General features: G+C 43.1%; 1 protein-coding gene across 10 annotated transcripts in view; it reads right to left on the reverse strand.

Moving 5' to 3' along the window:
- The window catches only part of FHIT (fragile histidine triad diadenosine triphosphatase), a 1007374-nt gene that overhangs the window by 61181 nt on the left and 923489 nt on the right, over positions 1-22704 (reverse strand). The gene's annotated exons all lie outside the window — the stretch shown is intronic.

Consider the following 22704-nt stretch of genomic DNA (forward strand, 5'->3'; position numbering starts at 1 on the left):
AAGCCCTTCTGGAGGAAAATGATAGTAGTGTAACATAATAAGGGGGCACTATGGCCTAAAAAGTTATTTCCTCTGTTATATTATGGGACATTAAGGATATGTCTACACTGCAATGGGACACCCGTGGCTGGCCCGTGCCAGCTGGCTCAGGTTAAGGGGCTGTTTAATTGCGGTGGGTTTCTAACTGCAGTGTAGATATACCCTGAGGGTAAGGTTGCCAACTTTCTAATTCCAGAAAACCGAACGCCCTGGCCCCGCCCACTGCCCCACCCCTTCCCTGAGGCCCCGCCCCTGCGCACTCCATCCCCCCTCGCTTCGTCGCTTGCTCTCCCTCACCCTTGCTCACTTTCACTGCAAAGCCCAAGCAGTCAGATCTATTGTTTTGATAGATGTATTATGCTCATTTCAGGTTTTATTTTGTTACAGGATGCTAGACCAGGCCGCAAAATAGTCAAAAAGCGTAAATTTAAAAAAAATGCAATTTCATAAAGGTTTTCATGATTCTTTCCCTCCCCTCTTCCCATTAGGACCACATATACTCACAGCTGCAATGGGTCCACTAAAGCCCCCCTCCTGAAGCCCAAATAGAAATCCACAGAGCACAGCCACTGAAATGCACACCTGTCCAGATAAATAAATCTGTAGAAACGGACTCCCACACCTACGTGCAGATACACACGTGTATTCGTGTGCACACATCTAGCATGCACTAACACATAGACTTCCACATTATTTATTATTACAATTGTTGTTTAGTGCCTAGAGACCCCAACTAAGATCAGGGCTGCAGGGTGTTAGGTGCTGGACATACACATAAAAAGGTAGGGAGGAATCTATGATACATTGTCTCCTCTGCAATTACTAGTCAACAACATTCACTTTTTAAGAAATAATACATTTCTTTTAGTGTTCCCTTCTCTTTTAAAAACTTGTTATGAAATGAATAAACACATATTTTGTCATCAAGTTTTTGCGCGCAAGCCAGCAAAAGGAATAAAAGTCAAAGACTTAGACTGCAAATTTTATTCACACAGATATACACACATGCGGCAATACACACACTTCCCTACACAAAGAGATACAGTGTCTAACCCACATACAACGCATGCATGCCCCACACAGAGGCACCCAGCCGGGAAGGGAGGAGGGTGGGCTGGAGGGGAAAAGATGGAGGGGGGTGGTGGAGGAGAGAGTATGGGAAGGGAAAGAGGCTAAGGACGAGAGCAAGGTGGGGTGAGAAGGGGCAGTGAAGGGGAGAGGAAAAGGTGTGGGGGGTATGTGGGATGGACGGGGATGCAGGGGGAGGCAGAAGGCTACAGGTGCATGCGGATGTTGGGGGCACAGGGGTGTATAGAGACAACGGGAGTGCTGCAGTGTATGGAGGTGAATGGGGTGCAGGGCTGTGGTGGTGAGGGACAGGGGGTGGTGGCTCTGGGAGGTGGAGAGGATGGGTGGGAGAGCGCTGTAAGGGGTACAAGGCTGGGATGGCTAGGACATGTGCTGTAGCTCAAGCCCAGCCACACGAGGTGCGTGAGGGGAAGAGGCCGGGCAACAGCGGGAGAGGCGCGCGACCCCTCAACAACCATCTGCTGAGCGCTCACAAGTCGCACTAGTTCCTCCCCTGCCCTGACCCAGCCAATGGGAGCTGCGCCTGCAGGTGGGGGGTGGGGCAGCCCGCAGACCCCACCCTGGAAGCCCCTAAGGCTAGGAGCCGGACATGCTGGCTGATTCCTGACCCAGGAGCCACACAGCGTGGTGGCTAGTAGGGAGTCTGTCAGCCCCGCTGCGTGGCACCGCGAACCGGACAGTCAACGGCGGAGCCGCCAGAGTCCCTTCAACTGGGTGTTCCGGTCCAAAACCGGACACCTGATCACCCTACCTGAGGGTTTGATCCAAAGCCCACTACGTTGATGGGAGTCTCTCCATTGACTTCAGTGGGTCTTGGATCAGACCCTAGGGACTGAATGGCTCTATCTACTTCTGGTATTCATGTTTGCTAAAATTAAAAATATCCTTTCTGACTACAGAATCTTATCAGAAAATTGATCTCCAGTCCATAAAGGCTTCCACCCAGGAAAGTCCTGTTAGGACTTTTATGGTTTCCTAGCATTCTTTTCACAATCCTGTGGAAACTTGAAGATAACTTAGATATTGTTTCCATTTAGAAAGAGCTTTTAAATAAAAGGAAAATATAATGCTTGAGAGTTTGAGGATATCCAGCATTTCCTAGTTTATTCAGCAAGGACAGTGAAGGTTAATATGGAAGAGGTAAAAATCATCCAGCAATGCAGAATTAGTTACAAAAGCACATATCTGAATAGTCTTCCACTAACAGTTTGCTGTAATGATAAGAACTACAACTGGGTTCTCTCTGTGTATTTAAATTAAATTATCTAATGCAAATGCTAAATATGAACATCTCAGCAAGACACTGTATTGTAACACAATGTTCCTTATTCCAAGGAAAAGCTGATTGCTAGTTCTGGGACTGCAAATGTGTCAGGAAATAATTTAATTGCTATGCAGGTAGCAAAATACCCAGTGTTCTCGTTCTCAGTCTGTGTCTCAATGATAGTCTTTAATATTGCCTAATGATCACAAACACGCAGAGTCTTCTGCAGACACCTGGTTTATGGTATAAGTTGAAAACAAAGCAAAACCTCCAAACAACAACAAAAGCTAAAATTAGTGGAACAAGCACCAGATTTTCTATTACTAAGGAAGAACAGTGCTGCACACAATAAATATTTCTAGATACATTTTATGTAGTAGAATTGAGAAGATCATTTTGTCAGAAAGTTCTAGGAAGTTAAGAGCTCTAGGGGATGGAAAAACAGTTTGCCAAGAACATTTAGGGAGCCAAACATCCACAGGCCCAAATCCTGCAGTGCTTACTAATGCAAAATGTCCATTGAAAATAATGAGAACTTTCCTGATAAAAGAAAGACCAATAGCCATGGACTTTGGCCAATACAGAATGAAGCTTGTGTAAACTCAATGACCTTGCTTTTCATGGGGACAGACAAAACTTCTGTCACCATATTGGTTCTTGAGACATTACGAGGCACATTTTCAAAGAGTGTCAATCAGACCATTGTGAAAATAAAATAAACCCCAAAGAAAGGTTAATTATCATCATAATCCAGGGTGAAATCCAGACCAGGTGGTCACCACCTGCCCTGTAACCTTGGGTTCCCCACAATGCTTTGCTGCTGTAGTTCCCAACCTGGGCCCCTCACAAGCAGCCAGACAGGACGCAGGTCACACCCTGGCTGTCTGCGTACAGCTGCAGCCCTAGTCCAGCAGCCTCTCAGCAACACCAGCCACACTCTGGATTCCACCAGCCTTGGTTACCATTTGCAGGGTGATTCCAACACACTCCCAGTCCCAATTTCCCCCCCAAGTGTGTGTGCTGCACGGTGCAGCCCTCTCCGGAGCAGTTCAGCTATTAGAGGCCCATTGCCCCTACCAGGGGTCAATATCCAACAGTTTGCTACTTTAACCAGAGTTACCAAACGGATCAGTTTAAACACAACAAAAGAGAAATAAAGATAAAACACTTTCTAGTAGCTGAAACTTAACAAGCCAGACTCAGTTCAAGGGAAAATCCTCACCACATGTTCCCAGCAACAGGGGTGACCAAATTCTCAGGTCAGAACCCCTCCCAAAATCCAAAAGCTGGTTCCTTTGTCTTCCTGGGCTCTGGTTTAACATAAAAACAGCCGTACTGGGTCAGACCAAACGTCCATCTAGCCCAATATCCTGTCTTCCGACAGTGGCCAATACCAGGTGCCCCAGAGGTAATGAACACAACAGGTAATCATCAAGTGATCCATCCCGTCGCCCATTCCCAGCTTCCGTCAAACAGAGGCTAGGGACACCATCACTGCCCATCCTGGCTAATAGCCATTGATGGACCTATCCTCCATGAACTTATCTAGTTTTTTTTTGAACCATGTTATAATCTTGGCCTTCACAACATCCTCTGGCAAGGAATTCCACAGGTTGACTGTATGTTGTGTGAAAAAATACTTCCTTTTGTTTGTTTTAAACCTGCTGCCTATTAATTTCATTTGGTGACCCCTACTTGTGTTATAAGAAGGAAAAAATAACACTTCCTTATTTCCTTTCTCCACATCAGTCATGATTTTATAGACCTCTATCATATCCCCCCTTAGTCGTCTCTTTTCCAAGCTGAAAAGTCCCAATCTTATTAATCTCTCCTCATATGGAAGCCGTTCCATACCCCTAATAATTTTTGTTGCCCTTTTCTGAACCTTTTCCAATTCCAATATAGCTTTTTTGAGATGGGGCGACCACATCTGTCCCCAGTATTCAAGATGTGGGCATACCATGGATTTATAGAGAGGCAATATGATATTTTCTGTCTTATTATCTATCCTTTTCTTAATGATTCCCAACATTCCGCTCACTTTTTTTAACTGCTGCTGCACATCGAGTGGATGTGTTCAGAGAACTATCCACAATGACTCCAAGATCTCTCTTGAGTGGTAACAGCTAATTTAGACCCCATCATATTATATGTATAGTTTAGTGGGCTCTCGCACCTTGAGGGGGAAGAATTGTAAGCTAACAGCACAGCTGGCTGCAACCTGACAGTCATTTGGAAAGTCTCCATGAGGAAATTACATCTCCTTTCACCTGCTGAACAAACAAAATAAAGAGTCTTGGAGATTTCCTGAAGAGTTTTCTTCTCTGCAGTTAAAAAGCCAGGGCTCCACGGACATCTAGATGCCTGCCTTTTCTGGTTGTGTGCAGTTCTGTGTAGAAAACAGGTGGGTGTACGACATGATTTATGTGGACTTTGGTGGGAGCCTTGGGAATGAATTTGGGGTGTGACCGCAAGGAAACCTTATCCTCGTGGAGGACTGTGTAGGGAGGATCCACCCTAAGCACCCTGTGCTCACCTACTGTTCCGGCGAAGGTGATTGCAATGATTGAAGGAGCCCCTCTCAGCACTTCCAGCTGATGTAGAGAAGTCAGACGATGAAGGGTCGGACTGGGGTCTCATCAAATCTTCCATCAAGAATCTTCTGAGCCAAAACTCTTGAAACTGCTGGGTTCAGAGGGGAAAGGAAATTGCACTTGGAGGGGATGTAGGACTCCCCAGGACAATATAAGCAAGAGTCGTGAAAGTGACTAATTGGAAAGGAATCCCCAAACCACAACTAACACTGTCTACAACTAACGAATGGCAAAAACTAGTTGTCTAGAAAAAGGTAAAAACTATTTCCAGAAATACTTGAATTCAAAGCAGGAACCTTAGCTAAGCTGCGACACTGGAGGGGCAGGGTTTGTCACAGACCACTGGCGGTAGAAAGGAACCAGAGGGGTGGTCGGTCTATGCTGCTCCTCACCCTCTTGGTCCAGAGCCTGAGGAGGTGGAGGGTGCAGGCATGGACCAATGGACACTATTAATGAAAAATCTTCTGTTCTGAGGCCCATGGAGCACATGCATACCTCGACTGGAATACACATAAAGGCCAGCACTTGAAGAAGAACCAACTCAGGGTGCTGATCAAGAACTCATTATTTGGTCAGTGCCACATTTTACTTTTAAATCTCTCCCTGAGAAAACAAACTAAACCGGGCCCAGGATCTGGTGCAGAGATGCCATTATTGTTTTCATTTATTCCAATATTTAAGAGGTCACAGTTACAAGACATTTTCCTTGATATTCACCCTAAATATATCTTTCCCTTGGTTCATCCAAATTCGCCCAGCTCTCCTTGTATTTTCCTTGGTCTTTTAAAGGACTTGTGTACAATTCTGAGCTCAGATATGGGGCTTTAACTGTCACTGAAGACAATGAGATTTGGAACTGTGTTTGTGACGGCAAAAGCCACCTTCCCTCTCTTCCCAACGTTACAAACATTGTATTCATTCTTTTCACCTATCTTAATGTCATTCCGTCCAGCTCCTAAATCATTGTCATCACTCCATTCCTTTTGGTTTCTCTACACCTGTCACATACTGAGATACCACAACACACTATTCCAGGTGAAGTCTCAGCAGGGCCTTTTAGAGAGGGGACTGTCTCTCTTCTCCACTCCATGATGTGATACCCAAATTCACATTGTTTTTCCTGCTGCCATTTTATATTGGAAACTCATAGCTCATTTGATGTCCATTATCAACCCTCTGCTTTATCCGTTATCACCCAGAGACTCTCAGCTATCTTTGTTTTTATTTTAATTGTGCATTTGTCCAGCCTGCATCACATTTTGCTGTTTCCTTCTTATATTTTTAATCTCTCTAGGGCAGTGGTTCTCAATCAGGGGTACATGTGCCCCTGGGGGTACGCAGAGGTCTTCCAAGGGGTACATCAAGTTCTCTAGATATTTGCCTAGTTTTACAACAGGCTACAGAAAATGGACTAGTGAAGTCAGTACAAACTAAGGCTACGTCTTCACTACCTGCCTGAATCGGCAGGTAGAAATCGATCTCTCGGGGATCGAATTATCGCGTCTCGTCGGGACGCGACAATCGATCCCCGAATCGACGCTTGTACTCCACCAGCGCAGGTAGGAGTAAGCGCCGTCGATGGGGGAGCCGCGGAGGTCAATTTGCCGCCGTCCTCACAGCGGGGTAAGTCGGCTCGGATACGTCGAATTCAGCTACGCTATTCGCGTAGCTGAATTTGCGTATCTTAAATCGACCTCCCCCCCCCCGTAGTGAGGACGTAGCCTAAAATTTCATACAGACAGTGACTTGTTTATCCCATATACTATGCACTGAAATGTAAGTATGATATTTATATTCTAGCTGATTTATTTTATAATTATATGGTAAAAATGAGAAAGTCAGCAATTTTTCAATAACAGCGTGCTCTGACACTTGTATTTTTATGTCTGATTTTGTAAGCAAGTAGTTTTTAAGTGAGGTGAAACTTGGGGATACGCAAGACAACTCTGACTCCTGATAAGGATATGGTAGTCTGGAAAGTTTGAGAGTCACTGCTTTAGGGCCCTAATCTCACCTTCGGTTGACATAATATTGGGCACGACATGCTCTTGGCACTGGCCAGGCCTGTTCTGAGGAAGGCTGGCAAAGTATGCAAGGGTGGGATCCAAAACCTCTTTGCATGGGGCAGCAGCAGCACCCTTGCTGGGGTGGAGGGCTGAGAACTCATGGAGCTTGTGGAGGAGAGGACTTGTGATCACCCCTTTGCTCAGGGGTGCATTTCAACCAGAAATGGCTTCCTTACAGAAACATAGAGCGTAAGAAACATTATTAATTATATGGGGACAGGCCCTAAATGATAGTAGCATCAAAACGGTTACATGGCTCCATCCTTATCTGAAATAACTGGGAGCAACTGTCCACCTATCTTGGGGGGAAACGACCCTTACTGCTCATGCACTGGAAAATACGACAGCAGATTGTTTGAGCTATTGAGCCGGCACAGTGAGGAAGATTGAGAATCAGACTCAGAATATGTGTATAGCTAGATGGTCCAGTTGTAGCACACAGCATCTTTACAGACCCCCCAATATTTTGCCCGCCTCCCCTGTTAACTGAAGGGACCTGTGTTTGAACAAATTGGTAAATTGAATTAAAGCTCATATGCAAAATTTTAGAACTTGGCCACATTTATGTCCATAGTAATGAGATCAATTTCTTTCAGCTCATGCAGACATATTGAGAACTAATGAGGTACTTAAAACGCCCATGGAAAAAAGTCGACTTTCTATTTAAATGCTATAACTTAGAGCTTGTTAGGGATTTAGCTCTTTATCAGTTTGAGCTATTGCACTTACACTGATAGAAGGTCTGTTAGCTGTGGTTCCCGACTGCATTAAAAAATCTTTTAATGCAGTTTTGTAGTGGCATATATCTCATTATAGTGCCAAAAATGAGCAATGCAGAAGACCACACTGTAGGAAAATACAGTACTTTGTCTGAGAACAGGGTGAGGAGAAAGCACGTCCTTTGAAGTATAACATCCACCTCACTCATAATTTAGATAAGTAATTCTGAGACGCTTATAATATGAAAGCTCTTATCATTTTAGAGCTATTAAAGGAGACTTGCAAAGGTAAAGTGACAAATTCTGGAAATGCTGTCTTTGCAGGTCACCTTTAACAACAAAACAGTTTCTTTCCTGATAATATAATAACTGGTAATTTATTTCATCAAAGAAGATTGCAAGGAAGGAGAAATAACACACAAAGAAAGAGGGGAGGAGGGGGGAGAATCTACAATATGCTTCACATGCTGAGGGCTGAGTTATTGACTGGAAACCCAAATTTCAGATAGTGATTTTGACATCCAAGCGCAACTCTGGGTACAGCTCCAGAGACATCCAACATTTCACTCTAATTCTCGTGAAGTTACAAAAGCTGTAGAGATGTTGGTATCGAGTTGTCAGGGATACCAAAAGCTACTGCACAGAAACTATAAATGTTCTGAGTCCTTAATCTTTGAGAGCTCCAAATGATGCCAATCTTTAGTTGTTAGCTACCCATATTTTTAAATCTCCTAGAACCCTTGCCATTCATGAGTATGCTGGTCATCCCACAATGTACCATTAAACAGTATAAGTCACATATAAGGAAACTGCTTCATAGACAAAAACAGCATCTTTTTCACTACCATGTTGGCCATATGGTCTGCCCACCTATGCCTCAGGGTATTTCCAGACGCTTGCCCTGATGTTACGTGCCAGGACATCCACACACCTTGGGAGTTCATAATTCCATATCGTAAGTTCCTCTGTCTAGGTTGTTTCATTGTACCCATTGCTGTGGAATTGGAGGGCCTCGTGCAAGCTGGGAAACTGGTGACTTTTATGACACCAGTGAACTGCCTCACCATTCCATGCTTGTGTTCTTACTGACACCTTCCTCGATGAGGCACAGAGTCATCTGCCTCGGTTAGCTACACAATGGTCTTCTGCAGCTGGACAGCAACCTCAACTATCAACTGACTAGGCCAATCTGAAGTCTCTCTTTTCTTCCTTATTTGTTGCTGGGCATCAAACTCACCAAACTCTGGGTGAAATCCTGGCCCCTACCGAAGTCAGTGGCAAAACTCTCCTTGACTTCAATGGGGCCAGAATGTCATGCCCTTGCTTCTCGCCTTTCCTATCTGATTAAGAGTGTGTCAGCCACAAAGTTTACTGCAGCATCAGCTCCACAGTATGGGGTGGGGAAGGAGACAAGATTCAAGCCACAGCTTACTGAGTTTCCTTTTCAATCATGCTTGTTTAACTTGAAAATGCCGATCGTATGTTTTGTTGTCATTGCAAATGTTCATAAGTAAATACTGGAGAATAAATAAGGATACATAGCACTTTAACCGTATTAAAAAAATTGGCAAATCTTCACATAAGGTGGTCTTTAAATCTTGATATATGATAATAAAATTAGTTCAGAAAGAGACAGCTGCATAAAAACAATGTATGTCTTCACATAAAACTGTAGAAAATGTTTTGACTGGCACAGACTTTAAGGTGGGCTTATTTATTGGTGCTATGCTTCAGTAATTTACAAAATGTACAGGTTTCAGAGTAGCAGCCGTGTTAGTCTGTATCCGCAAAAAGAACAGGAGTACTTGTGGCACCTTAGAGACTAACAAATTTATTAGAGCATAAGCTTTCGTGGACTACAGCCCACTTCTTCGGATGCATACAGAGTGGAATAAATATTGAGGATATATATTCTGAGACGCTTATAATATGAAAACTCTTATCATTTTAGAGCTATTAAAGGAGACTTGCAAAGGTAAAGTGACAAATTCTATATATAAATATATATAAATTCTATATATAAATATATATCCTCAATATTTATTCCACTCTGTATGCATCTGAAGAAGTGGGCTGTAGTCCACGAAAGCTTATGCTCTAATAAATGTGTTAGTCTCTAAGGTGCCACAAGTACTCCTGTTCTTTTTACAAAATGTAGACTCCATTAAGCAACAACATCAGACATCCTCAGAGGGGAAGTCCAATGTGCATCCACATAGATCTGGAAAAAAATGTGAATATAATAATTTTCAGGACCCTGGAAATTAATTTCAACTGATGAGTTTGAACCCACATTAGGATCCCATCACTGCTTTATATCTAGTGTGGGCAATGATCACACTTTACAGACATTGACAGCTTAAAAAGTAAGAAAAAAAAGTTTGAATGAAAAACTCATCATATTTGGGTCTTAAACCCCTTATCAAAGGTAATGCTTTTTTACTGTTTTGTTTAAAAGGAAAATGTTCACTTCTCTTATATACAGCACGTGCCTTAAAACAACATAGTGATGTTATAAAGTGTTGTGCTGTTAGCAATAGAAAACAAAGATCTTTCCTTATCGTGGTGTTAAAATTCCCTCTCATCATCTTAACTGTCTCATGGCCATTAGCTGAGACGCAATAGTTACATCTAATAGCAGCAGTGCAAAGAGAAACGTATTCTTTCAAGGCTGGGAAATAGGCCTCTAAAGTGAACAAAATCCTTAGGATGACCCAACACTCTCGTTTTTCTGTGCTATTTACAATATTTTCAACGACTCTATGGGGCTATCGTGATTTACGTGGGGCACAGGCACAGGGCTAACTGGGATAGGCCTGTTCCTGCCCTTATTTCACTGCTTTTACACCACTGATGTCAATGGACTTGCTTTGGCATACTGAAACGTAAGTGAGATCAGATTCAGGCTCTTCCTCTATGGATATAAGAATAAGCGGAAGATTTTTATGTATATAAGCAGTCAGAGGTTAAGAACCATATAGGAAAGGTGTTGTCAAGATCTTGGCATAAAAAGAATAGCAAATCAGTTTGTTTCTTAACATCAGACAGAACATGTGAATAAGCGATCACAACCCATATTGATCCTCCAAAAGAAGTCAAAGTAAATCCTTCTCTAATTTATGCACAGAATAAAATGGAATCTGACTTGCTCTGGGGGTAATCATTCATTTTGTTTATAACTGCAACAAGAAAGATTGTACTCCATGAATACATTTCTTTGGTTGTCCACATAAGGCATTTTCGATACAAACTGATGCCTGTGCAGTAACATTTAAGTCCATTTATGTTCTGATATGCACAGATGTGCTAACTCATACTATATTCCTCTAATTGCCCAAATTAATTGCTCGCTGATGAATTTTACAAACACTTCATTTCTGAGAGTTTTTTTTTCCCCAAAGAACACTAAAAAGGTCAGCAACACTATCAAATGCTACCCACTTCAGCTTGCTTAGAAGCTGATAAGTAGAGCTAATTAGGAGATTCTGTAATTAGCACATGCTGTAAGTTTTCCATTCCATGAATTGATAAAATATTGGGCCTAATCCTTGTGTCCTTACTCAACCAAACATCTCCACACACCTCAATGAGTCATTCATGTCAGGGAGCCATTCTAGGTTAGTAAGAAAAACAGGTTCGGGCCCTTACTCTGTGCTTTTATTTGGTAGATTTCTCCTGAAGTCTAAGTTTCTCTAACAATGCTCCACCAAATAGTTTAGTTTGTACCCATAGCACAGAAGGGGAAAACCAAGGAATCCATATTTAATGCTAAGAAAACTAAACTAAGGGTTGCTTTTTGCGCACATTTTCCTTGTGTTCGTTTTAATGCAAAATTGCAAATGTTGCGATTATAATAGCACCTAGCCACTAAACAACAGAGATGGACTAAATCAATGACATTCTGAGCCAGCCTTGTGCACATAAAATTCTTCCATTCAGAAATGTACAGACAGGCAGTTCCAGGTACTGTTTCTTCTCAACTCCTCTCTAAAAGGTACACAATGCACATGTACCCAAGAGAGCAAAACTGCCAACTTCATCTTTGCTGTGGGTTAACTACAAATTTTAGGAGCCTTGTTTGGAAAAAGTGGACTCTCCATTTATTTTATGCATCTCAATTACATCTGGGATAATTTAAAACTGTAATGGAAACACTGATCAGCTGTATAGTTTTGAAGCAACAGTCCAGTATATTAACGATTAGTACTTGGAGTACTTTATGTGAAAGGAACAAGTAATAAGTTAAATTTCTCTCATGTTAGTCCAGTGAAGTTTATACCAAGGATGAATTTGGTCCAATTGTTTTTGTCAAGGGTAAATAAAAACACAAGAAACAGAGCTATGGGGGAAATCCTGCTCCCACGGAAGTCAATAGAAAAATGCCTATTGACGTCAATGGGGCCAGAATTTCCTCCTAAATCTCAAAATCCATTATTTTCAACACCCTTTATTCAGATCTGTGACTAACAGCATAGTCCAGCCAACAAAGACACCACACCAAGCTGTGTATATACAATGGCTCCTCTGTGAGCTGGCCTGCTACTTACATCCTCTGAATTTCCAGTGTCTAGCTGACTTCCAGTGACTAGTGTGGCCATAGATTAATACTCCCGTGTTTCTCACCCGTTCCACCATTTACTTGTGTAACTTTCTGTGTAGCTTTCATACCCACTTGCACTATTTATCTCACCTGTGTGGTAAACTCAGGCAAGTTCCTTGGGCCTCATTGCTTACTCTCTCCTATACGTTTTGGTTGTTGTTTCTTTGGAACACAAATAACTGGGTGTAAATATGAATAATAAAGAAGAAGCCCTTTGTCTCTCTAAGGCGGAGCCTCTGGGTATGTCTGCATTGCAGCTGGGGACAAGCCTCGAGCGAGTGCACTAAACATAGCTGTGTGGACGCTGTGACGTGGACAGCAGCTCGGGCTCCCAAGCCCACCTGACTCCCTGGGTCTGAACTCGCCTGGCTTGCCCCGGTCTCTGCCAGAGCTCGATGTAGCTCACACACCTCCTGGGTGTGGTGTTCTGTCTCCTTTAGTGGCACCGAGACAGAGAGAGAGAGAGATGAATGAGTCTTCTCCACAGCCTGAGCTAACAGCCAGTTGGCTTTTACCTCATGCAGTAGAGAAGAGGTGGGCAAACTACGGCCCGTGGGCCACATCCGGCCCGCAGAGCCGTCCTGCCCAGCCCCTGAGCTCCCGGCCGGGGATGCTACCCCTGGCCCCTCTCCCCCGCAGAGCCACGCCGCCACGTGGGCAGCACTCTGGGAGGTGGAGCAGCAGCGTGTCTAGCTCCGGCCGGCGCGGCAGCCAGACATGCTGCTCTGCAGGTTCTGCTCGGCATGGTAAGTGGGCCGGGGGGTTGGATAAGGGGCGGGGGGCACCGGGGGACAGACAGGGGACAGGAAGCAGGGGGAGGTTGAATGGGGTGGAGGTTCGGGGGGGTGGTGGTCAGGGGATGGAGAACAGGGGCAGTTGGATAGGCATGGGGTCCCATGGGGCCTGTCAGGGGGCGGGGGGGGGGGTTGGATGGGTCAGGGGTTCTGAGCGGGGCAGTCAGGGGGCGGGAACTGGGAGGGGGTGGATAGGGAGCAGGGGCCAGGCTGTTTGGGGAGGCACAGCCTTCCCTACCTGACCCTTCATCCAGTTCTGCAACCCCAATTTGGCCCTCGGGCCAAAAAGTTTGCCCACCCCTGTAGTAGAGGCTCATGCATTAATATATGGAGATATATCTATCTCAGAGAACTGGAAGGGACCCTGAAAGGTCATTAAGCTTCAGAGATCCCAGGTTCAATCCCGCCTGCCCACAACCGGGGTCTGTTGGCGTTACAAGTGGGGGCTCAGCCAGGATTTCAATTGGAAAGCGTCTGAAGCTTTCTCAGGTGAAGTATGTAACCCACACACCTCCTGGGTGTGGTGCTCTGTCCCATCTAGTGGTACTGGGACCACTTAGAGAGAGATTAATGAGTCTGCTCTACAGCCTTAGCTAACAGGCAGCTGTTTATATTTAATTGTGTAAAACAGAGGAGAGCACAGGTCCCACAACACAATAGAACATCCTCAATACAACCTTCGCACAAGCTCATCCTTCCCTCGGGAGCCCTTGAGGGAATATTTGCGTTCTGTCAGACGGGCAGGATCCTCCACCCCATTGCCTAACCTGCCCCTGCAGCAGCCTCTCTCGCCTTAATCTGGTATCAAATGTCTCTCCCCCTGCCCCCGCTGTGGGTCCCATTATAGACTCCTGCTTGGGTCACCTGCTTCTTTGGTTCCACCTTTTGGTAATTTCCCAGTGCTCCCTTCAGGCAAGAGGAGAAAGTGTCTTCTCCCAGGTAGAACAAACCCATTGAATAGGCTGTCCTGGAGTGCGGATCACACTCCATTGTCTGGCCTGGCAGAGACATGACAGAACCTGCTAACTCCTGCGGGATCCACAGACATACAGGTTTGCTGGGACACAGTCATTTCATCATATCACCCACAATTCAGAAGTTGTACAGCCAGAGGCCTCAACTTGTCACACCTTGACACTTGAGAGCTACGAAAAATGAGCAGATAAAACGTCAGCCAGGTTAACAAAAGACAAATACCACATAACTGCAGGAACAATGCAACCAACAGTCTGCGAGCTAGGAATTCTAGTTAAGCCAACGTGTTGCATTATGTATGAAAAGGTGAATAATAGCAAATAGTTTCAGAAATTTGTCTACAGTTAATGAATGCTAAATAGCTTTATTAATGTAGGTCAAATTTCATCTTCCTTTGGGACTTTGGCATTTACTAATATGCCGATGTATTAATTATTCAAAGAAGATATATCTTATATATGTAAAATTATACGGCGTATATCCTTTATAAAGGCTGCACTGTAGCTGTATTATAAAATCTGCATAGGGTATTTAATTTATAATCCTGTAATCATTAATTAAATATTATGTAAAATGGCACTATAATATATCTAAATCCAAATGTTATGCAAAAGTCAGCAAAATATTCTTTTATTTGTAGCCTGTGCCACAATATCAACACCCATCATACAGTAGCTATTTAAGTTTTGTCTTTTGTTCTTGTAAAATATAAACCTAGTATCAATTCCCACTGTGAAGAAAAACTATGATTAGTAATTAAATTACAGTACATTAAACTTACTTAACTTAAGTTCACCAGCTGGGAAAATTCTATGCCTCTGGGTTTAACAATAACTTCTAATCTTGCCACAGCCTGTACGGTTTTATTTTTTTATTTTATTTGCTATAATTTTCCTTATTGGAATTTCATTAAAAATGGTAATGGCATTACTCCTGTTAATGCTTAAAACCAACATCATAATCCTGAATTTTAATTAGTAATTATAATTAGTCATTATTTCATTAATGAAATGTTTAGTTGGTAATTGTCTTTGAGCACCTTAGTCCCTAGGCTTATAAGTGTTTCATAACATTTAATTTATTGCAGTTTCTGATTAAGTGGAACTGTCAACCTTACTCTCTTTTTAACACTTTCATGTGGTGCTTTCAGGCCCTTTATATACTATTTACCCCTGTTAAACGGCGAGCTTCTGATCTTGATAGGTGTTTCATTAGTAAAGAGGGATATGCCTGGCTTTAGATTTGCAACAAATGATATGGAGATTTCTAAGACAGTAAGATGAACAAATACAAAACGATTTCCACTTATCTTATTGTTATTATAGACAGTGATCCTAAAATCAGCTGAGCACATGTCCACCCCTGCACGCACATAGTGTACCATCAACTTCAGCTGTAGGGATGCTCATGCACAATCATTTGCAGGATCGGGGCCCTAATTTGTATTAGAAACTACTGTGGATCATTAATATGACTGCAAAGAGAAACGGGCCAGAACCAGAACCCTAGATCTGGCATTGATCATTATGAACCTTGAGAGGTTCAAAAGCAAGATAAACATTTTGCAGCTCAGACTCATCTTTATTTAAAAGTGGAAACCAAGACATCCTTAGCCTATATCCCTAGCAGCTCTCTTCTCAGCTCTGTCTCCAGATTAATTAAATACTCCTGCCGGTTAGCTACTGGTTGAACCAACATACCACCGCTTTTTGCTGATGACAGGGGTGAAGAGACAATAGGAACAGGCAATTCAAAGGAAGCATCCTGGAGCATGTTCATATGTTCTAAGATAATTACCTTCTTAGTTGCTGGATTAAATTCTTTTGAAAAACTAGTAGGGTCATACTGTATGCTAAGGTTCCATTCAGAAATGGTTTGTAAAGGGTAAATAAAAGATTGCTATAATGTTATAAGCATGTTACAGACATGAATAGGATGTGTTATATGTAAACTCATCAATACAAGGTATTATACATCATTATAAGTCATGATTATAAGCAACCTACTGACTTGATGGACCCTAAAACAATCCAGGAATCATTTATAAAATAACTATTAACAATTTATTAATCTTTTATAAACAGAACCTTAATATAAAATCTGATCTTCATAGCTAAACTTCACAAAGTTTATTGGCACTATCCAAATATCTGCAAAGTGAGCTGTGCTCCCAGCACCACATCCAAACAGCAGATCAAGTGGCACACACAATAGAAAATATGTTTTGAAAGATAACTAAACTTCCCAGAACCTCACAAAGAGATTTAGTTTGCATTTCGGGTGGAAATCTGGATCTCTCATCTTTTTGCACACAAAATGTAATATTTTTTCAGCAACACACTGTTTAGCACTTGATCATCCTGCTCGGTTGTGTTGCAGTTATACAATGAGCTCCTTTTCTGTGCTCTCAAGGAACCCTTCTGAAATTCATGTTGTGCCTACCTCAGGCTGAGCATTGCTAAGTACGCTCTAGCACAGGTTGATTGCTATGAAGAAACACCAAAGGAGAAACTTAATTTTCCTGTAAGAGCATAAAGTGGTGTTATACTGTAGACCTGAGTGCATGGATACTGATGGCAACTCCTGGCTATCCCAGGAAAGGTCAATGAAAATGTTTAGACATATGATGGGATTTTCTTATGAAGAGAGGTGGAAAAGCCTGGGATTATTTAGTATGAAGAGCTGGGGGAATAAAACAGAGTGCAGTGTATAAAATGATGAAGGATACAATGAATACCAATGACCAGATGCTCTGGGCCACACTGGCTGTTTTTGCAATGCTCTCAGAAACTTAGATCCTCAGTAAGGATGAAGTGGTGGGAAGCTGTCATTGGGGCTTTATTGCTTCATCCTAGCAAAAATGTACTTGGCATCAGAACAGTCCTCAGGCTCATCTGTGTTAAGGTACCAGGAGGTCTGCCTGCTCACCATCACACTGCGATCACAGGGAAAGCAGGTTGTGCCAATGATGCATGAGAGGAGAGCATTGATATTACGACAACGGGGGTCAGTTCCAGTTGTGCAGAACATGTCCAGAAGGTCAAGGTTCAGAATAGAAGACTCAGTTCAAATGCGCCTATGGACAAGAAATGCGAGAAAAGCTAGACTATGGAAGAGACCGTACTTTGGCTAGTCTGCTGAGACAGGTACATCTTGGAACCAGACAAAGCAATACGGTGGGGAAAGGACAGCAAAGCATGCTGGACATTCTCATGTTTCCAGGGTCTGAATGGTCTGTGCTAATGATATCGAGATTGTGATCCACTGAAAGTTTTCACCATTTACTTCTAGGAGACAAAGGAGGGATAGAAGCTCAGTAGGGTCCTCCTGACAAAGCCCTCAATCTGAGGAAGCAAGGCCTCACTTTCCAAATCTGTCCTGAGGCACAGAGGAGTTGATGCTTCAAAATATGACCTGTTAACACTAGAGGATTAACACAGGGCCTATCACACCACACTTGTGGTTAAGCAGGCAGAAACCAGCGTAGTCTTGATGTTCAGCTGGGAGACTTGATTATGACTTGGTTAAGGCTTTTGTCTTAGGTTATGTCTACACTGCAATGTAAGCCCAGGGTTAGTAGAACTCAAATTAGCAGACCCTGGGTTTGTTAACCTAAGGCGTGAGCGTGTGCACTTATTTGTAACTGTCGTTTAGGAATTGTTGAATTCTGGTCCCAACCTGGAGCTCCAGTGTCTACACTGCATGATGCAGGCCAAAGTTCAACCACTCATATCCCTAACTTCCTGGCAACCTTTCAAAACTTGGTTACTCTAGCCCTTTGTTTGTGGTGCAGTGTTGGGAAGCTGGACTGTCCACCAAACTTGACTATCCAGAGGACAAAAGTCAGCCTGTGGCATTGTGGGATGCTTTTGGCAGACTCCCAGAACACGAGTCCAGTGGGGCTGCATCTATACTGCAAAGCAAAGGGGCTTGAACCCTGGGTCCTGGCTTGACTCAGTCTCAGACCTCCATCCCCTGGGGTCTCCTGGGACCCTGGGTCAAGCTCTGAGTTGGTGCGATTTGAGTGTAAATGGAGGAGGGTTAGGCTTGAGCCTGAGTTTGAACCCTGGGCTTACACTGCAGTGTAGACATATGCACAGAGGCCTTATAAGCCACAACAAGAAGTATTGGGAAGGCCAAGAACATAAGAACGCCTATACTGGTTCAGACCAATAGTCCATTTTGCCCAGTATTAGGGTGACCAGATGTCCTGATTTTATTGGGACAGTCCCAATTTTGGGGACTTTTTCTTATATAGGCACCTATTACCCCCCACCCTCGTCCTGATTTTTTTACACTTGCTATCTGGTCACCCTACCCAGTGTCCTGTCTTCTGACAGTGTCCAGTACTAGATGCTTCAGAGGGAATGAACAGAACAGGGCAATTATTGAGTGATCTCTCCCCGTCATCCAGTCCCTGCTTCTGGCAGTCAGAGGTTTAGGAACACCTAGAGCATGGTGTTGCATCCCTGACCATCTTGGCTAGTAGCCTTTCATGGACCTGTCCTGCATGAAAATATCTAATTCTCTTTTCAATCTCACCTCAGGACCTGAAATCTCCCTTTGACATTTGGGGAGGCGAGTGTGCTGCCCAACCACTGGTCCATCCCAGGGCAAACCAGACACTAGTCCTGTGTAGCTTTGCTGGACATCTCACAATGGAACGGAGGAACTCTTGGGTGGCTATTTTTCCAACATTCATAATGGAGGGAAAGGGAGAAAAATACAAACAATTTAAATGGCAAAAAAACATACTTTTTAAATAATGGCTCATGACATTCAGCGGAGAGTCTGGAAATGCCCACAATGCTCAAATTACTGATGTGACACAGGCTGTGTGTGTCCTGAGGGGTCGTAATAGAGCGGTGTTGCAGCAAACCACCAAGAGCAGTGCAGGGACTCCTCCAGCAGTAAGAAAAAAACTGAAAGGTAGCGGCACTAGAACGCACCATGCTCCAGTCTAGGAGGGTGGTGTAGCATCGTACACCCCCTGCTGGACCAGACAAATTTGGAATCTGACACTACTGGAGTTCCATGTCAGTCTCGCCTGAGAAGCATTGATCCCACGAGCTGAGATCTTTTAGGGTGGTGGTTCCCAAACAGTGGTCTGTGCACGTACCCTGGTGTGTAGCTCACTAGCTGATCACATGGTGCGGACTTTCCTCCTTTCCAGCTGCTAAATATTAACCAATTATCAATGGGAAGGCAGGTTGTCTGTATGAATGGGACTGGCAGTGGAAGTATCCAGAAGGAGACCATCTTTCTATAAAGATGTGGCCCAGTCCAGGAAAATGTTTGAGAACCCTGACCTGGAACACATAGTATTTCGATGAAAGATAACATTAAATAAAGCCCACATAAATTATTAGATTATTATTATTATTCATTTGTATTACTATATTGTCAAGGAGCCCAAGTCAGGGACCAGATACCCATTGTGCTAGGGGCCATATGAACACAGACCATGAACATGTTTACCAAACATGGCATGAATGCACGAGATCCTCCTCCACTCTCCCCAAAATGCCATGTCTCAAAGGGTGATCTGGATGACTGTGCTCTGTCTAATGTTAAATTACTAATGTAGCACTTAATTCAGTCAGAAACATTTGTAAAGGATCATGTCGAAGCAGATGGGGGATCAATAGTCTCGCATACAGTCTGTACTCTCCACAGACCAAAGAGTATTCATAGATCTGAAGTTTAGCAGATGGTGTTTTTGCATTAATTTTCTAAATTACCAACGATAAGGTACTCTGTTTTCAGAAAACTAGTTGCCTTAAGGCTTGAATTTTTAAATCTAATCTCAATGTTTTCATGTGTTGTTAGCACACCTTTTTCTCAGGTTCTGTCCCCCAAAGATGCTACTCAAGGAAATGATTCAGCAACAGAATTTGAAATGTAGGTACATACTATCATTTCTATTACAAACAAAATAGAAGTGGGAAATGTAGCAACAGTATTTCATAGGAAGGCCACTTATACCATACCGAATGGCGCCTGCAAAGCACACTGTTTAGAAGGCACAAATTGAGAATGTGGGTGGCGTATACAATAAAACCATTCAACACAGTTGCAAGATATAGAAGACCATTTGTGTCTGTTTCAAATCAATCTCCAAAGCACACTCCATGCACAATCTAATTGCTTTCATCCGCATACATTTTCTCTCTACTTTAAATTGTTTATTAAAGAAAGAAAATTTCAGTAATGAGAGAGCCTTGTGTGGCACCAGTGAGTATTTTTGATAAGTTGGAGTCTCCCTTCTGGTCATCTTTTGCATTAAAACTTGACTGAGAATTCTACAGAGGGCATATATATCTAGATAGGAGAAGATTTGTGTGTGTAGGGTATTATATTAAGTGCTTTACATGAATCCTTAAAAAAGTAGCACCTCAAAACCTTTGAAACAGACCAAAGGGGGAGAAAAGAAACTTCAAAGAAGAATAAAAATCCCCTGTCCTGTACACCCGCTGTAAGTGCAGCTAGCATTTATTATTTATTAGCTTCTCCCGCCTGCAGCACCATTTTGAGCATGCAAAAGTCATTCAAGTCAGCTTTTCAGTTTAGTTAACCTGCCAGGAAGACGTGATCTTTCCTTCACCTTCACTGGCGCGCCTCTGAACATAAATATATTGTGGCTGCTAATTTGTTGATTTATACTGGGTTTAATCCACTAGAGTTATAAAATATTAAAGGAATCTTTATCTAGCAAATTTACAGCTAAATAAAATCATTGCTATCAAGACTTACGATAAACTGGACTGACGTTTTATTTGCTTGGGATGTGCTTTGTGAGCAAGTCAGGTGGACTGAAGCCCTGCATTTGTTTGTTTCTGGCACAGTACCTGCAATACTACTGAGTGGCGCCTTCCTGAACTATGTGTAGAGAAAAGTTTTCTTTCCTGGCTACATAGAATGTTACAAACTGGCTTTAGTTTTGTATTGTTTAACACTTGCAATTAAATATCTACCTTACTAAATATATACTCCCAGAGAAGAGTTCTCAAATTGGAGATACATAGCAGTTACCAGTAGATTATAATGTGCAGTAGTCACTTTAGGATCCATTGTATTTTTAAGGGAATACATACTGGAGATTCGCTTAAATTCAGTTGAAAATTTGTCTAGTATAATTTGTCCCCAGCAGGTCTAAAAACATTTTCCATATTTCATAGCATTCTTTCTTTGTAGCATTTTGTATGCTGATCCAAAGTCTATTGAAGTAAAGGAAAATACTTCCATTAACTTCAGTGGGCACTGGATAAGGCCCTAGGTGTCCATTTATACCTTAATCATGAGTGTAAAACTGAATAGATCATTTTTTTTTCAAATGATGCGTTCTGTTAACACCTAATTCTGTCAGTGTGCAGTTCACCCAGCTGCCGAGGAACCATCCGACATATGCCAAACAAAGAAATGTTGCACTGTATTTCAGTTCAGAGGAGGGCCAGTGAAAGAAAAATCCCAATGGAGCTCACACCTAGGGTGAGGGCTGAGCCGTCCTTAGAGATGATCCCAAGGAGCTACCTTGCCTGGGGAGAGCTAATCTTTGCTGTTATTGTTCATAAAAGACAAAGAGTTTCTGACTCTACACTGTGTGTGGATTTTGTTTTGAGCAGGTTGGGAGAGGCACGTGTTCACACCGATCTAATTTCCCTCTCCTTCATTTCCCCTCTTCAGCCTCCTCCCTCCAAAATCCTCCCAATTAACAGTCAATTGTAGGGGCTTTCACAGTCATTCCGTTCCCGAGGCAGCTGGGCATCAGGAGGAGAGAAAGGGACCAGCAGCTGCCTGGGAAAAGGACAAGATGTAAAGGTGGAGAAAGAGAAGGAAAGTAGCTTTTGCAGTTAAAAGCTGTGTGGGTATATTTATCAATTGTTTAAAAAACCTTCTCCATCCCCATCCATTAAACACAATGATTTCCATGGAGACACATCATTTTACATCAGCTAACAGGAACAGGGAAATGTTTCTTTCGTTTGCCTGATGGGATTTTAAGGGGGCACCACTGTGAGTTGATGCATCATTATGACATCACTCAACAGGGCCAATCGACAAACTGAAAAGTGGCTTTGCACAATCAGTTTCCCCCAGCATCAGTCTCCTAAGGTTATGGTGCTTCTGCAGGAAGACGTGTCGGGGGAAGGGATCAGGCCTGGAGGTGGGTGATGATTGTACAGGATGAATTTATAAATAGGTACAAAGCATATTTCTAAAGTGTTCCCCGGCTTTCCAGCTTCCCGAAATTCCTAATCCATTGGGGTCAGTGGGGCTCTTTGCTTGGAGGACTCCCTGAACCCACAGGAAAGGTTGAGGGGCTGGAGGAAAACAGACATCAGATGCCCTTTTAAATCCTAGGGTTGCTGTCTGCTAGGATGCAGGAGTGGCAGTCAGGTCAACAGCCCACACAGAAGATATGTAAGCAAAGCGATGGCAGGGGCAGTGCACGTGGGAGTCTGAATGTACAGGATGATCTGGGGGATTCTAGGGCTGTGTAGACAGACTCAGTCTCAATCCACAAAAGGCTCTGGGATTGGTGCTGGTTTAGAACACCTCAAAAG

The sequence above is a fragment of the Chrysemys picta genome, chromosome 7 (assembly GCF_011386835.1).
Source record: "Chrysemys picta bellii isolate R12L10 chromosome 7, ASM1138683v2, whole genome shotgun sequence".
Classification (NCBI taxonomy): domain Eukaryota; kingdom Metazoa; phylum Chordata; order Testudines; family Emydidae; genus Chrysemys; species Chrysemys picta.